General features: G+C 39.9%; 1 long non-coding RNA gene across 1 annotated transcript; it reads left to right on the top strand.

Annotated features, from left to right (window-relative positions):
- The first annotated feature begins 7,983 nt into the window (after positions 1–7,983).
- On the top strand, positions 7,984–12,208 carry LOC118992071 (uncharacterized). Its single transcript, XR_005067537.1, has 3 exons — positions 7,984–8,055; positions 11,633–11,635; positions 12,145–12,208. It is a non-coding gene; the product is annotated as an uncharacterized LOC118992071 (long non-coding RNA).
- Positions 12,209–17,056: the final 4,848 nt, after the last annotated feature.

A 17,056-nucleotide genomic window follows, 5' to 3' on the forward strand; every position in this document is an offset into this window, starting at 1 on the left:
CCAGAAATTTGGCAAATCACAGTATATGGCATGCTTCTCTTTTTCAGAAAAACAAGTTCTAAAATTTCCTATGAACAGAAAATTTGTTGACACTTTTCTTAATATAACATGCTTCTTAATATCCTTCTTAATACACACATGCACACATGTGCACACACACAAAACACATGCACATGCGCACACACAGTTTATCTGTGTATATAACACTATTTGCCTATCTGTGTATACAATTATTAAATTGTGTTTATGAGTATTTATGAATTGTGTTTGTGAATATGAGTCTATACTCACCCCTCCAATTTCAATTTAACATGGCACAGTTCTTTCTAGCCTTCCTGCCTTTCCATGGTTGTAAATATCTTCTCTGACAATGTGAAACTTGTCTTCAAGATATTCAATAGAGTAACTGGTTAGTTGAATCTTTATATTACTTGTTTAATGGAACCAGTCTCTCAACTGTGCTGACCGCCCATTCCTCCCCTACCGCCAGTGTACTTCCTGCCCTTTCCCAGCCTCTACAGGGCCCTACTCCTTCCCACCACTCCAGGCCTTTATCTGCCATGTTGGTCCCCCCACTCAGGAAAGTGGGGGAAATGGAAGGAAGAGATTGGAAGGTCAAGGGGGAGAAGATGTGAAGGGAAGATGTAAAAGCAGAGAAAAGTAGGAAGGTAAAGCAGAAAGAAATAGGGACAAATGCATTTGTAAAATAGGATATAATCATAGAAAATTACTAAAAAGTGGAATAAAAAACACAAGCTGAAATTTTTGATTACTAAATTCAACAGACATAAAATTAATCTGCCAAATTATATTAACATTTCTAAATGCTTTCTCTCAGTTTTGGTATTTTTCTCATTGCAGATGGGTAACCCAAACAACTCAGGGACTAATTCATGGAAAGATATAAACTGTAAAATAATTTGTATGTTTCTAAGTCCAAATGAGACTTTTATCATGGTTACATTACTTGATGCGAGTATATGAAATTAACTCAGATTTTTGAGTGGGTAGTGTTTACAAAAGGAAGAAACTATTGAGTAGTTACAGCAAAGAACAGTGTATAATATTAAATAAATAGACCAAATGGTGTTAGCTGATCATTTTATTTTTTACAGACTTATAAATTCATACTTTAATAATTTATTTGCTGATATAAAAATTACAAAAATTTTCAAAAACTTGCACTTCTTTGCTCACAAGAGGGAATTTTATATTTTTAGTTGACTTACATTTCTCTGAAGAGCACTGTTTCAAGCTCTTTGCTGCTTATTTTTTTAAAGAATAGATCTCTAAAAATTGATTTGTAGGAATTTTTATGTATCATGCATATTAACTTCTTATCTGGACTATACACTGCCAGTATTTTCTTAGTGTATAGTCTTGTAAAAGAAGTTAAATATTTTTTATTTGGCTGAGTCTATCCATTTTTCTCTTATTGTTTCTTCCTTACTATCACACTTTAACAAGCTTTTCCTTCATCAAAATTACAAAAATATTCTCCAAGTGCTTTGTTGTTAGTTTTCTCCTCCCATTCAAACATCTAATCTGCTAGGTGTGTTTTTGTGTCTGATGTTACTCATGAGGTTATTGGGTTATTCCTAATTTTCCTTTCAAATGCCAGACCAATTGTTGAATAATCCATCTTTCCCTCTCTGGGTGGAAATGCAACCATTATAAAATATACAATGTATACAAGCCTGGGTATATCTCAGGAATTTCTATGATTTTCTACTGGTCTATCTGTTGATTCTCCTATCTACAACAAGCTATTTAATTACTAAGGCTTTGCAATTAATTTTGATATCTGGCAGAGCCGGTCCTCTCTCATTATTCTTCTTCACAATCGTCTTGCCTACCTTCACGTGTTTATTCTCCCAGTTAAAAGTTATTATCACGTTGTCAAGGTTTTTAAAAAATGCATTAGGATTTTGATGTGAGTGACACCATGTTTATAAGATGATTTCGGGGAAACTGACATCCCCACCATCTTTAGTTATCCTGCCCAGAAAGGCAGTCTCTCATCAGCAATTCAGGTCAGAGCTATGCTCTTCAAGACCATTTTTTTTTGAGCTTTACATAGTCTTTGTTAGTTATTTCTTCATAACTTTGGTTGCTACTCCAAATATAAGCTTTTAAAATTACATACTATAACTCATTCTTAATTTAAAAAAGGAAGCCAAAACATTAATCTGGCTATGGTATCATACTCTTGGTGATAATAGTTTTAATAATTTTTCCATTAAGCCTGTTGGATATGTTAGGTATATAGATATAATGTTTTTAATAACCAATCACTTCGTCATTTCCTGCACAATATATACCTACTTTTAAAAACTTTATTGCATTGTTCAAAAACTTCAAAGTGACGTAGAAGGTAAAAGAAGAAAGCTTAAATGAAAAATAAAAAAGAAATCTCACAAATATGTGTGATTGCTCCACCAATGCTTCAACAAAGGATATTTGGTGGTTTAATAAAATGAATGAGTGCTAGCCCATTTAATGTGACTGCCTTCAGGTGGCACTACTCACTGCTTGAGTGGGGATTCCTTCCCCACACTCAGGCTGAAAGAATTGGTGACTAGGCTCCAAGGATTAAAGAGGAAATGAAAATAATCAGTATCATTTCTCACCAACCCTGAAGATTGGACCGGTTGGGGGGTGACGTGGTTGTTAACAAATCAGCTGAGGTCCTTGTGCCCTTGAGTGATAACCTACTACATGCACATGGACACATTTTATGTTCCTTTTGCATCTTTATACATGACTTCTCTCCCCTCTTTAAACGATGTCACTTTTCACAGCAACTTCTCATTGGCTTTAAAACACTGCAGATATACTACGTCCACATCTTTATTAGCCAGAGTTAACAGCACCACCATAATTTTGGTTTTTCCAAATTTACAGGTCGAGAAAAAAAGAAAAGAAAAAAAAAAGGCAGCATGCATTATTGGAAAGCCACAGTTGCCATATTTGAATTCTGAACCTAAGAACAATTTTTCTACATCAGTTAGAGTTTGCTGTGAACCATGTAACTTTGTAGCTAAAACAGCAATTATGTTCTTTAGCTCATAGTTTGCGGGTCAGTGGGATGGTCCTGGCCTGGGCCAGAGCTGGGCTACCCTTGCAGCTGGCTGGTTATCAGCGGTTGAGTTGGCTGGAGGATGGAGCACCTGAGTTCTCACCCTCCGGCAGGTGGTCTGGGCTCATTCACATAGAGGTCTTGCTCACGGCTTCTCACAAGAGCAAGCCCCGGTGTGCAAGCACTTAGTAAGCTCTGTTAACACCTGTTGGCCAGAGGAAGTCACATGGCCACCCAGAATCCAGAGGTAGGGGAGTGTGTTCTACCTCCTGATGGGGGGACCCACACACAGCATCACCTTTCAGTGGCATGGAAGCTGGGAGGACAAGCATTCTTGTGACCTTGTCTACAATCTACCATGGTTGGCAAGTGACCTTTTAAAAAAAAAAAAGACCAAACACAGGAAAGGGTGGGAACTCACGATCTGTAAACTTCTGCAGTGTCATAGGTACTTTGCCAGGCACTGAATTGCATATTCTCATTTGATTCTCACGAAGTTGGCATTATTAATGCTCCAGTAAGGAGACTGAAGCTAGACTGCATCTTGCCCTTTGGTACACAATAAATACTGAACCAAGAAATGGTTTACACATAGGTCTTCCTGACCTCAAATTCCAGGTTTTTCTGACAGTAAATACAATGCTTTCTTATCAAAAAAGACAATCTTTATTGAGAATGTCCCACAGGCCCTGAATTCTAGTTGTGTCTGTCTCGCTCGAAGGTGGGAACTACTCTCCAGTGATCACCCCTTTCTGTAGTTCTAGGGGTGAGCAGTAAAGATGAAAACTCAGAAATCTCCACGGTGACAGGGACTGCATTAGGGGTTTATTGTAAATTAGAGTGAGTACACATATTTTGACCCAAATTATAGATATGTTTTCCAGGACCACAAATTACAGGCAATTTGCTCACATCATAGTAATAAAGCTATATGCTTGGTGAGCACACAAATCACCAGTGATGATGTATAAAGCGTGGTGTTTACAAATAAAAGGGTGTTCTTGCATGACTGATTTGGTTCTTGATTTCCTTCTTTTGCTCACGGATTTGGCCATCCTCCGTGGGTGACAGGCTTTAAGAAGCGGGAGGAAGTGGGGTCCCACATGCAAACGTGACCCTGTAGACAGAAGTAAATTTTTTGCCAATATTGAGCATTGCTCCATTGTCTAAACATTGTAACAAGCGCAGGCCTTATGTAAACCTCCCTGGGTATAGAGCCCATCTTCATCCTACATATTGACATTACAAGGTGCTTTTAAAAAATTTGATGTGACAGAAAGTATTGTTCTGGCACTTTCCATGTGCTCATACAAGCTGCTATAAAGTGTTAGCGCCTTCTTCCCTTAAGTCAAAGATTGAATTTTTCACAATTATAAGGGCTTTGTCCCTGCCTCTTCATCCTTCCATCTTAAAGTTCCCTCAGAGTGGCCTGCTTGTCATTCCTGCTAATCTTTACCTGAGAAGTCTTCACCTGGAGCCTGCAGACTAGCTGACAGCTTCCCTCTTCTCCCTTTTTCTTGCGTCCTACTTTTGCAATCCAATGGACTTGATTTTTGTCTCTGAACTTGGCATTGCCATTCAGTAGTACATCTTTCCTCTCCCGTGGTTTCTACTATGCCTAGTTTTTCTCCTATCTATTACTAGTGTTTTTTTCCCCCCTCTTTGTCTGACAGTTTTTACATCGGTGTTTCTTTACATCTTGGGGATTCCTTCTTTGAAAATCTACAGATTCTCTTCCCTAGCAAAATACATATATGTAAATAGATACCATTTTCCATAACATTATACAGGTCACCCTTGCATTGTCTAACTTGGTTCAGACGACTGTCTTGTTAAACATCCACATTCTGCCCATTTTATAGATGGGATCAAGGCTTGAAGTTTAAATGACACAAAAACAAAGACTGACTTGGCAAATGGTATGGAACTGGGTAGACCAGAGGAATCAAGAATCTAATATTGAGCATGTGTCGCTAATCATGAAAGTGCTGATGCAGCGAGTTTGTTGAGAAAAAACTTTGCAGTGGTGATCGGCCCCATCAACAAGATACTTCTAACTGCACTCGAGAAAGACCGATGTGATTCCTGGGGCTGTAGCATCAGCTGACACATGACATTTTAGCCTTGATCTCTTCGTCACATTATGCCTGGCCATACTGACAATTTTTCTGTATACCTGTACCTATTATCTTAAACTTCTGTTATTTAATACATATAAAACAAACCTATCTCATTTCTGTTCAAACATTAGGTTAATCAAAGAAGCGTATTTTGTGGGGAAGGATTGCAGTCAGAGGCAGAATTATTTTTCTCTCAGGCCCACATTCATTTACTGTTCTAGCAACTTGCCTACCTTGATTATTTCTATATGATATGTCTATTCATTAACTTGTATTAAAAGCTGTACATTTTTTTCTATGAAGATTAAATGTATGTAAAAGGAGTGAACGAAGATTTAAACAAAGAACTTAATATAATAAATTTCCCCGGGATCCTAAAATCTTGAGAACCAGTGGATGGAATTTCCCTGGGAAATCAGTGTCACAGTTTGTGAACTACCTCCCAATCTCGCTTTTACTTTTATTTGAGATTTCAAATTTTGTTTCTCTTCCAGGGTTGCGAGAAGGCAGGGAGAGCAGAACTGAGAAGTTCCTGGCAGCGGTGTGGGGTTTAGATGAGAAAAGTGAGGAAGGCTGGGTGCTTTCTCTTGAAATAGACTGTGAAGAACTTTGTCGAAGAATGAACTCTTACCGTAACCCACACCTCATTTGTCACCCTGATGGGCTGAGGAAAAGTGACATTTACAAACTGAGAATGAAAGCACATCCATTTCGCCAGTCTGACACCCTGATATAATAACTATTTACCTTGAGAAAGAGGCACTGAGATTTCCGATTCTTGTGAATCTTCTCACTTTGGCACTTATTTTCTCACTCTGTCAAACAGCCCCAGATTAATGGAACAATTTGTTCAACAAATCATATTAGTAGAATGCACAGAGGGTAAAGAGAGACAGGCGGGGGAACAGGAAATTTTTACTCATTCATAGCAGTGGTATCTCAGCAAATAAAATGTAGTTATGCCTGACATTTACAGAGGGACAATGTGAAAGGGAGAGAGTGTAATGACTTTGGGCAGTGGAGAGATCATTTTGTAAGAACAGTAGTGCTCAGGGGGGAATAAGATAAAGTTACACATAAAATCTAGATTGAGCTTCCTTCTAGAACATATCTGTCAAACACAGCACGATCTGCCTGTGTGGAAAAAAAAAGTTTTCCATTAAAATTAAGCATCTTAATGCTTTCTACGCTCCACACATAGGCTCCTTTCCAGCCCACACTTGGGAAGTCCCAAAGAGTTCCAGAAACATCTTATTACAGAAGTGGTGATTCAATACCTCAGAACAGATCATGGGGACAGGGGTCTCCCAAGAGCTGCATGTGATTCAGGCTGCAGTTGTTAATGCTGATAGGCCTGCGACTCCCGTTTCAAAGGCAAAAAATAAAAAGAACAATGGGTGGAGATCCTGCAATTCATATGTGTCATACCTCTGTGCTAGAAGTGTGAATGAATATTTAGAATGCAGAGAGCCTAATATCAGCTACAACCAATGCTTATTTAAATATATGTTGCCTATTGCTTTTCTTCACACACAGGAAAAAAAAAACACATAATGCCACATTTTTCTGCTAACTTGCAAAGGGCACTGGAAGTTGGCTGTGATGTTCATTTATTTGTGTTAGAGTTGTCACACTGCTATTATATTTGTATCCACAGCAGAAAGTGACACTCACTCGCCCCCGGTTTCTGTATGCTGTGGCCTTGGGTGTCAAGGGAAAATATGGCTCTGCATTTTTACTCCTTTGATTTCTCTTTCCTTTCTCCTTTCTTTTGTCTTTTCTTCTTCTTTAAGGTCCTTGACATATTTCTGGGCCGTGTGAGGGATCCCAAACGCCTCCTGACACAAGATTGGTTCCTAGAAACCCCTAATTAATATGGAGAGAATGTGTTCACTTTCCTAAGTGGACATTTCAATTGGAAAATGTCCACTTTTTTTATCTCAGGTTTATTCTAGAAAAAATTTCAGAGTAAACATGACTTGTTCAAATCATTAAGGAATACCACTAGCTCAACAAGATGGTAACAATAACATGAAGCTTCCAAGGCTACCATTGATCTGAGTGTCCTTGGGGACGACAAGAACCCTAATCCTAGTTCTTCATTCTATGGGAAAATATTTTGTTTGGAAAGTTTCGGCCACTCCTTTACAGCTTATTTCCCCCACATTTAACCTCATTTTATCAAGGAGAATCGAGACATTGCATGCTACTCTCCAGGAATTTTAGGGGCCAAATGACTAGGAAATACTTGCCACGTTATAGAGTTTGCATTGGCACACATGTGTGGACATACTTGTTATAAAACCTGTGTTCATGCTGGGAAATTTGAAATATATATACAATAAAAAGTAATTCTTCTTAGTGGATAACTATGTATGTATCTTGATATGTGGCTGTGTATCTATACCCATCTATCATCTATCTATATCTATCCATCTATCATCTATCTATGCCTGTCTATTTATCTATCTCTCTGATATAAGGGTCGGAAGGAAATGGTTGTCTCAAATAAGTGGAGATGTGTTTTAGGGATAACATGGACTAGATCTTGGGACAGAATGCTTTCATGGGCACAGATAATTCTACAATAGGCTTGTTTTTTCTGTCTATTTACCCTTGCCCTATTCACATAGTTTCTCCACTGCTCCTCCTGAGCATAAGATTTGGGTTTGTTCTAGGGTCTTCCTATAAGGTGAGTTAATACACCAGAAGTTTGCTGCTCACTCAGGAAGTAGTCCCATGCAGGAGTTCAGGTCAGTGAGCGGCTGTCCTTCTGTAGTGATTCATGGATCCAGGCTCCTCTGCGTGTGTTGCTCTGGTCCTATGGGGCTTTGAGGTCTTCTGTGTCTAGCCTGTGTAAAGGAGAAAGAGAAGACTGACTCCCTTTGCCTTCATGCTTCCCTTTTGATTTGTGTTACTTTTAATTGGGAGGGCTGGTACAGGGTTTTAGAAAAAAAAATGTGACATACAGATAATAAGTATGAATCTTTAATACAAATGCTAAAAAACATTACTTTTCTCTTATAATAGGAAAGGACCAGGCAAATTTTGTAAGCAGTTCAAAGGAACAGTCAAAAGAGCACAGATATATGTGGAATATATACAACATACACAGTTATCAAAAGCAATATTGAGATTACTTGCAAATGGAGACAAAACTGGTTTTTCCATAAAGGAAGTAGTGGTGGTCACTGAACTCTTTACCGGGTTGGACAGAATTTACTGTCAGTTACCTACAACTTACAGAGTTGCCAAATAGCTCAAAGACAATGAACAGGGCTAGAACTAGGCAGCCAGGAAGGGTGTGCTATATATGATGCACATTTTTCCATTGAAATACACTTTTTTTTTTTTGGCCAACAGGTCCCTGGCTTAGTTTTGAGAAGCTCATTTACAGCATTATATGTAGTTGAAGGTAAACAGGCAGTTTGAAATACACATAGCCAGATAGTGTCATGCATAATACGTTTGTGAATGAATGGGATGGTATTTTCTATGCCATTTCCCCGAGTCTGGGTGGCACGGTCTCTGTTACATCCCTGAAGGTCTGGTGGAAGGCAGATACAGAGAAATCTGTGGAAGCAGAGAAAATGGGCTTGGAGTGCTTCCACCCTGGAGAAGGCAAGGATATTCCACCATCCTGGCCCAAGGATCCCCTAGTTCAAGGGCCTCGCGGGGAGGCTGGTGCAGGGATTTAGAGTAGGGGGGTTAGAACCCTTTGGTTCTGGCCTGCTATCCTTAAAGAGCCTCCAAAGGGCACTTTTTACAAACCCCCATGGTCTCCACTTGAGATTGAACAATCACAGCTATCGGATTGAAGATAGAAAAATGTTATCATACAACTTTCAATGTGTGTATTATTTCCAGCCATAATTACTTAGAATTTTTAAAACATCATTATTTTTGAATTTTGTAATCATCTTGTAATACGCCACATGATACTGATGGGTGCCTCTTGTGCATGTCTAGCCAGAAGTTTTTTAGGCTTTGCAGTTTTACTTTATTCACTGGAAGGCTCATCAAGCAAGCGGCCTTGACTCTTTCAGAACTGAGAAGCGGCAGGTCCAATCCTGGCCGCGGGACAAGCGCATTTTCCCTAACAAATCGCTAGAGAAGCGATCTGTTTGACACAGCTCCTTCAAAAGCCCTTTAGAATGCCTTGGCTGGTGACACCCGAGAGGTGGCCCCTCCATCCTTCCGGTTTGGGGAGGGTGGACCACAGGGCAAGGGGGTCACAAAGGCCAGTGTTCCTGTGGAGGGCGGTGGCTTCCAGGTGCAGGCGGGGCTGCGCATCCCGCGGCCCGGGGAACTTTCACTGGGCGGCCTGCAGACAATGGCCCAGGGAAGGGCCTTATCGCAATGCGCAGGCCTTCCCCAAGCGCTGCGGGGCGGCGGACAGTGCGTCCTTGGGCCCCGGGCCGCCCGCCACGGCCGCCTGCCGCCCCGCCGCTTCCTCCAGCGCTTCCTCCCCGAGACCCTGTGGCCTCCTGGTGAGGCGCAGCCGGCGGAAAAGCTTGGCGGGGTGGCTGCTGCAGCGACACGTGCGGCCGGGCCCGGGAAAACAAAGGGGGGATGTGTGCGGCCTGCAGTCCGGAAACTGGGCGCCGGTGGGGGCCGGGCGTGCGCACTTCTGCCTCTCAGCGCCTATTGTTCGCAGGGCGCACATCCACACGCGCTTAACAAGAAATTAACACATCCTGGCACCGCTTATCAACCCATCGACAGCCAAACAAACAGCAGGGTCATTTTGCTTGGGGAGGGTTTTTGATGTGATGACCAGGCCCAATTCTATCTCAAGCCCGTGGTAGAAGTCCTCTGTTTGGACACCGCCCCTGATATCACTTACGATTCTCACGCTACGATGTGACTGAGCTTTTCAGAAATGTATTACTCTTTGGGGCGGGGCAGGGGAGGCAGGGAGTGGTCTTTAAATTTCTTAAGAGGCGAAATTCCGAATATCCCCAGAGTAACACAATGATGATGATTTGGTACTAATATCAACATTCATTTAGTCTTAACATGAGACAGGCTGTACTTCAGAGGTATTGTTTAATCTCTAGAACAATCCTGTTCACTTGGTGGTATTTTTTATCTTCGTTTTTCAGATGAGGAAGGAGAGATACAGAGGAAAACACACGTGGACACAGAGCTAGTAGGTGGGGTGGCCAATGGCAACCCAAGCTCCTAGTTCCAGATTCCATACTCTCATTAACTTTTGGAATAATGCCTTGCAACTGACTTGTTTACCTATATGTTGCTGTGGCTTTGATTTTTATTTTATTTTTCTGCCTATGCTCTTGCAGAACTGGTCTCGGAAATCTTGTAACAACGCAAAATATTGCAGACAACCTGAGGAGCAAGGAACTTCATTAAGCATATGTTTTGTTTTGTTTTGTTTTCTTTATCTTTCCACACTTGTTAAGACTTAGGCTCTTTCTGGGTATCTGAGGAAGGGTTTTCAAAGTGAAGTGGAACCTGTCCTTTCTATGAAAAGTACATGCTATTTCTCTGGGAAGCGATCAAGTGAAAAATAGAGCAAAATGAGCACCCGTACGCATGAAACCAATTAATTAATCAATGTGGATAAGTAGGCCAGAGTTTCCGTTTTCTGATTTATCTAAGTTGGGTGAATGTGGGCTAGGTTCCCGTCAGTGAGTGACTAGAATATTTCATGTAGATCTGATCCGTACGTGCAGTCACCGACACATGTCAACCCGGCAGTCTTCTACCTCGGGTAGCAACAGAGTTCTCCTCAAATAACTTGTGCTGAGTTCTCACTAAGGTCCGAGTGTTCTCTGAAGACAGAGGGATGCACAAATAAATAAGACACTCTTTAGATCTATAGCAGTAACTCACGGGCTGGCCAGGAAAGATAACTAATAACTAAAATCTGATGTGGTAAGTGCTATATAATAGGGTAGAAGAACCCAGCTGAGAGATCAGTACCTCCACCTTGGGGTCAGAATGTTTTGGAGAGGTTCAAATGCTTCAAAACACTTTTATCTTCTACAAACAGCTTAAAAAATCCATTTGACAACTATTTATTGAACCTCATGATTGCGGCAGGCACAGTGTTAAGACCAAACAAACCCCCTACAAATCCCATGTTCACGGAATTTGTAATCTAGTGGAGGAAGGAAGAAATGAATTAAATAATTACATGGCTGCGTGAATATTACAATTACCGGTTCGTCTGATAGGAGGTACATGATGTGTTAGGGTATAAAATAGAATTTGAACTGTTCAGGGCAGACAAGTATGGGGGAAAGAGAGCATGCCAGGCAGAGGAAAAGGCAGAGGCACCATTTCCTACTGTGGCAGCAGGTATGTGGTGTGTCTCAGGGAGCAATGAAGGCCAGCGTGGCTATAGTGCCTGGAATAAGGGGAAGAGTGTCCCTTATTCAGTGTCCCTTCTCAACTGAATGTCCTTGAGAAGGTTAGACACAGGATTGAAAAGAGACATGTATTTTCTTTGTCTTTGGCTGCAACACAGAGAACAGATTGGAGAGGGGCCCTTGGATTAGGGAGCTAGTGCATTAGTTCAGTTCAGAGATTGTGGCTGATTGGATTAGAGCGATGAAGGTGACAGAGGAAAGAAGGGGCAGTGTGGGGGGAGGGGTATTCAGGAGGTTAGGTAGGTGGGGCACGATGAGAGGTCAGAGGAAAAGACTTGTAACCAAGACGACCTTAAATGTTTGGTTTGTGCAACTAGATGGAAGGTGAGACCACTCCTGAGAATGGGGGATAGAGAGGAGGGTCAGGTTTTGGGGGGTGCGATGAATTAAGTTTTAGGCATGTGGAGTTTGAGGTGCCTTTGAGTCATTCCCATGTCATCAACTAGAGCATGACAGGGTGGACGGTGCCCCCAGGAGCAGCTGCTCGCTCACACGTGTCTGCGCTCAGTCCCCAGCCATTCATCAACATCGTCATAGGCTTGCCTGTGAGCTTGCGTTCTGCTCCAGATAAGCAGATCCTGGGTTCGGATCTCTCCGAATGTGCCTGGTGCTCCACATTCCGTGGTGGTGGTTTGTTCGACAACTCCAGTTCTCTGGTGGAAATAAGGAAGGGCATTGGTTTCAGGTCTGCTTGTTTATTTTCCAGCTTTTACTTGTTATAAGGACAGGACTCACAACCTCCAAGCTCTTAACATATCAAAGCTAAAATTGAAGTCCTCTCATTGGTTGATGTTTTAAATGTTAAACCACTTTCTAGGATAAACAGCACTTGGCCATAATGTATATATATTTTAATGTATTCATGGATATGATTCAATAAAATTTAGCTAATCAATTTTGGGCATTATTCATTATTAGTTTATGGGTTTTTAAATTTTTTTTCTGTTTCTGGTGTATCATGCTAATACTTGCCTCATAAAATAAGCTGGGACTTCTGAAGTGATTTTTTTCATAGAATTGGGGTTATTTCTTTTTCAAACATTTGATAGAATTTATGTGTGTGTTCTATCTTTTTTGCATGACATGTTCTATGTATGTTAATTAGGTCTAATTTGTTTATAATAATATTCAAGTCTTCTGTATGTTCACTTATTTTTCTACTTTTATCAATTACTGAGAGAAAAGAGTATAAAATTCCCACTATAAGACTTGTTTATTTATTCTTTTAAATCTGTTAGCTTTTGCTTTATACACTTTCAAATTTTGTATGTAATTTGATACACCTTTAGAATTGTTATGACTTTTAGATAAATTGATCTTTTGCCATTTATCTCTGGCATCATTACTTGTTAATCTGCTATTCAGAATTCTTATGCTGAGTATATCTTATAGGCAGTATTTTACACTAAAAGTGTATTTACTGTCAGGATACATATCGTTGGCTCTTGTTTTTCATCCAGACGGAGACTTCAATCTTTGTCTTCTAATTGGACTGCTTAGGACATTAAATTAAATGTAGCCTTTGCTACAGATAGCTTTAGGTCTCCTCTTTTGCTATTTATTTTCTAATTTTCTCACCTGTTCTTTGTTCTTCTTCACTCTGTATCCTATTTCATCTCCACTGGTACCTTCTTGTATTACCTTTTACCTATAACTTCCTGTACTTTTCCCCCACCTTTAACAATATTCATCTTTCATTTATCAAAGTTTATCTTCAAATAATGTTTTATTGTTTTCTTAAATAATATGATTTTCAACATTATACTTTTGTATCCCTTGATCTCTTCTTTGTGCTACTGTTGTCTTATGTTTTACTCTAGTTTTTTTTTAATCCCCACAACATCTTACTTCAATAACTTTGCAGCCTCTAATGCAGTTGATTATTTCCCCTTGTTTAATAATCCTGTATCTCCTTATTTCATCAGCTCAATATACTTGAGATATTAAATGCTGTTCATTTCAACCCTATTGAATTCAAGGACCCAAGTATTACAGGAGACAAACTCTAGTGTAGAAAGTCATATGTACAGAACACTATAGCTAATCCCTCCTCACCCTACTGAACAACTCAAGTCCCTCCTAACAGTAGATACTACCTAGATAGTAGTCCGCCTGAGCAATGAATTTGAAGGAGTTGGGGGGTAAGACAGGGAGAATCCCTGAGGCTATTTAACCCAGAACACTTTTATCTGAGAGTCTATCTGAGATTCCATCTGAAGAATAGACTTGTAGAATCTTTCTTTCTAGGAATTCCATTCTGTATTCATCTAAAACTGTCATTGCCATCTGCTCAGACTCCTCAAAGTGTACTCCATCTTGGAGGAAAATCCAGAGTTATAACCATGGCCTTGGAAGCCTTCTCTAATTCTGTTGACACCCCGTCTTTGTCTTCATCTCACTAGGGCTCATTCTGCCCTAGTGACACTGCTCTTCTCCACGACTCATGCACCCCAGAATGTATGCCCTGCAGTTTTTCTTCCTCGAATGCTCTATCTACAGACATCAACATAACCAGTTCCAGAGTTCCTTCAGGTCAGCACTCACCTGGTCCCTTAACCTACTTTCCTCTGATCACCGTGTATAAAATAACTCTCCTACTCCACTGCTACTTCCTATTCCTTCGATCCTGTTTCATTTTTTGTCTTTGTCACAGCACTGGTCATTTTCTGCTGTGTTATATGTTCATTTACATATTTGCTCATTGTGTCTTTCCTCACTAGAATATGCATTTATGAGAGCAAAACTTGTGTTTTCTTGTTCACTTCTCTTCAGCCAGCACTTACATTGATGCCTGACACATAGTAGGTGTCTTGAAAAATATTTGTGCAAAAATTACCATTAATACAACTGATAGTACTGAAAAATATTAAATCACTTTTACAGAAACATTATATTCATTACACAAAATAGATTGCCCATTGTTGCAGATTAAAACTTTTGTCCGATTCCCCCTTATCTCTCAATGAAATAGGAAAGATTTAAATGTAGAATATGTGTTTATGTAGGTTATAAACTCCCACAAGGCTGAGATTCTGTTCTTTTACGTTCATTATAGGAAATAGCCTATTATGAGTGCTGAATTAATATAGATCATGATTGATTTAAAATGCATGGTGTTTTGCACTGGTGTTCAACCAACATCTATATTCAATTAAATAATCATTATAGTTGCCTGTGTTTGTGCACTACACTAATGGCAAGAGCTGCACTTGCAAAGGCTGCATTTTATTCTGGGATGACACAGGAGCCATCCCAAGTGTGGGTAAGATGCAGAAATTTTGAATTCTGTCGCCATAAATTAGTGCCTGCAGTGTGGAGGGTCAACTCATATGAACACTGGATTTTAAAATTTCCTTGTGCACCTAAAAGAAACTCATTTCTACTGAGTTTGAGCGATCATTTGGACAACAGGCTTATATTAAATTTAACTGTAAAATGTGTCACTTTTCCTTAGTTGAATCTGTGGGCAACATATCATTCTGTAGCTGACTCACCTGCTTTGCCAGGTGTCCTCACCCACCGTATGTATAAATATTTTTCTAAATTCTTCCCTTTTTTGTCTTTGTGTTTGTGTGTATATTAGAAGAACCAGACCGATTTACTAAGGAAGAACAACTTTTCCAGTTTGCTTTTGGCTGCTGGTGACTTTGGTCTCCCTGAATAGTGCCTCTTACACTTGGCTGGTAGGAAACAAATTTCTCTGAGCTAAAAGCAGGCTTAGCACATTAAAAAAAAAAGTAAAAGACAAAGACAACCAATATCTTTCTAAGTGTCTCAAGTTGCATAGATGTGTGAGCCTCTTTTCAACATGTCTTTCTCTGAGAATCATTTCACACTCACCTTTTTTTATGTGATGACAAGGTTATGGGCTTTGAAGTCAGATAGACTTGGATTTGAATTTCACCTTTTTCACTCCATAGTTCTGTGATCTTGAGAAAATTGCTTGATCTCTCTAGACCTCAGCCTGCTCATCCATGAAATGTGCAAAAGTGCAGTGCACAGTGGCCATGCAGCTGTTCCTTCAGATGCCTGCTCACAGGTCACCTTCCCAGAGAGACCTTCCCTGACCCCCCAAGCAAATACACACCCTGCCCCAGTGCACAGGAGGCATGTTACACAGTGTGTGTTCCCTAGTGGGGGGTGATTGCATGCATCCACCTGTATCTCTGCAAAACTAACAGCACAGCATGCTGGGAATCTACAGCCTGGTTGGTTCGTCATGAACTTGGCTGGATTTATGAAATCAGAGAACAATGTGCCCAATGTGGATGTGCATATTTCTGATAATAAGAGAGTTCTCCATTTGTACAGGGTTTGGGAGAAAAGTAGACCCTAAAAACCTGACAAGCAAGCAAGCCAAGAAAAATAAAAAGTGAACTCAACAGAAGTCAGAAAGTTGAATCTTACCAACTAATATTCAAATTAAATCACTAAATAGTTTCAGATGCCCTGTTTACTTTTTGCAAAGAAGGAAAGAACGTTACCTACCACGTTGTTGACTGTATTTTGTCTGGAAGCGGTTTTGCATAGCGGGATGTACTAACCCAGCAGTTAAAAGCGAGGAGTTCAGTTCCTGATTTTGTCAATTGGCTGAATGAAATTAGGAAGGTGTGAAAGTCGTGTCCCTGAAAAATAATGTTGATTTATTTAATTTGCACGTCCTTGTTATTCTTTGAGAGAAATAGATTAATGTTTAGTCTGTTTCATCTCCTAGGTCCCCAGCAATGCCTGACTTCTCTGCTGATTTGGGTCTAGGGAGTTGGAAAAGAATTCCAAAGAGAATATGGTGGGTCCTCTGCCAACTTGACCTTCTTGTATAAACTGGATAGAAGACTTTGGGGGAATTTTTTGAGGTTATTATGACAGTTCGTCTAAAGATGTAGCTTACTAACATTGAATTACAGCTGTAAGTGAGATGGAACTATCTATACAGGCAGGTAAGATGTTCTGAAAAGCACGGGTTCATTAAGGATCATTTGTATGGACTTGGAAGTCAGTCAACGTTACTGAGCTTCACTTTTCTCATTTGTAGAGTAGGCATAAAAATGTCTAACTTTCAGAGTTACAGGTAGGACTAAATTAACTAATTACACAATACATGTAGCCCAAATTTCCTGGACTATTCTGTACCTTATTATTCTTTGAGATGAATGAAAGAAGCTGATCAAAACTTATATTACATTATACTGGAACCTAGTACTAAGGTTTCTTGCAGACTTTTGGCTCTTGATTTCTTGTAGGGTACAATTTTATTATTTTATTTAACTTTTACAACAAGACAAATCTACTTACATGTGTTTGAATCATAAAAGTTTAACAGTAAACTATAAATGGCATACCCTTGCAGGTAGACCAGATGCCACCCTTCCTGTATTTCCTAATTGTCAGTAGAGATTTGCTGGTTTTCTTATAAGAAGAATGACTCGACCTTCCTAGTATCTGTACTTAGACTTTCCTTTTTA

Source organism: Sturnira hondurensis, unplaced genomic scaffold (genome assembly GCF_014824575.4).
Source record: "Sturnira hondurensis isolate 20B ecotype Veracruz unplaced genomic scaffold, ASM1482457v3 Scaffold0007865, whole genome shotgun sequence".
In the NCBI taxonomy this organism is placed as follows: domain Eukaryota; kingdom Metazoa; phylum Chordata; class Mammalia; order Chiroptera; family Phyllostomidae; genus Sturnira; species Sturnira hondurensis.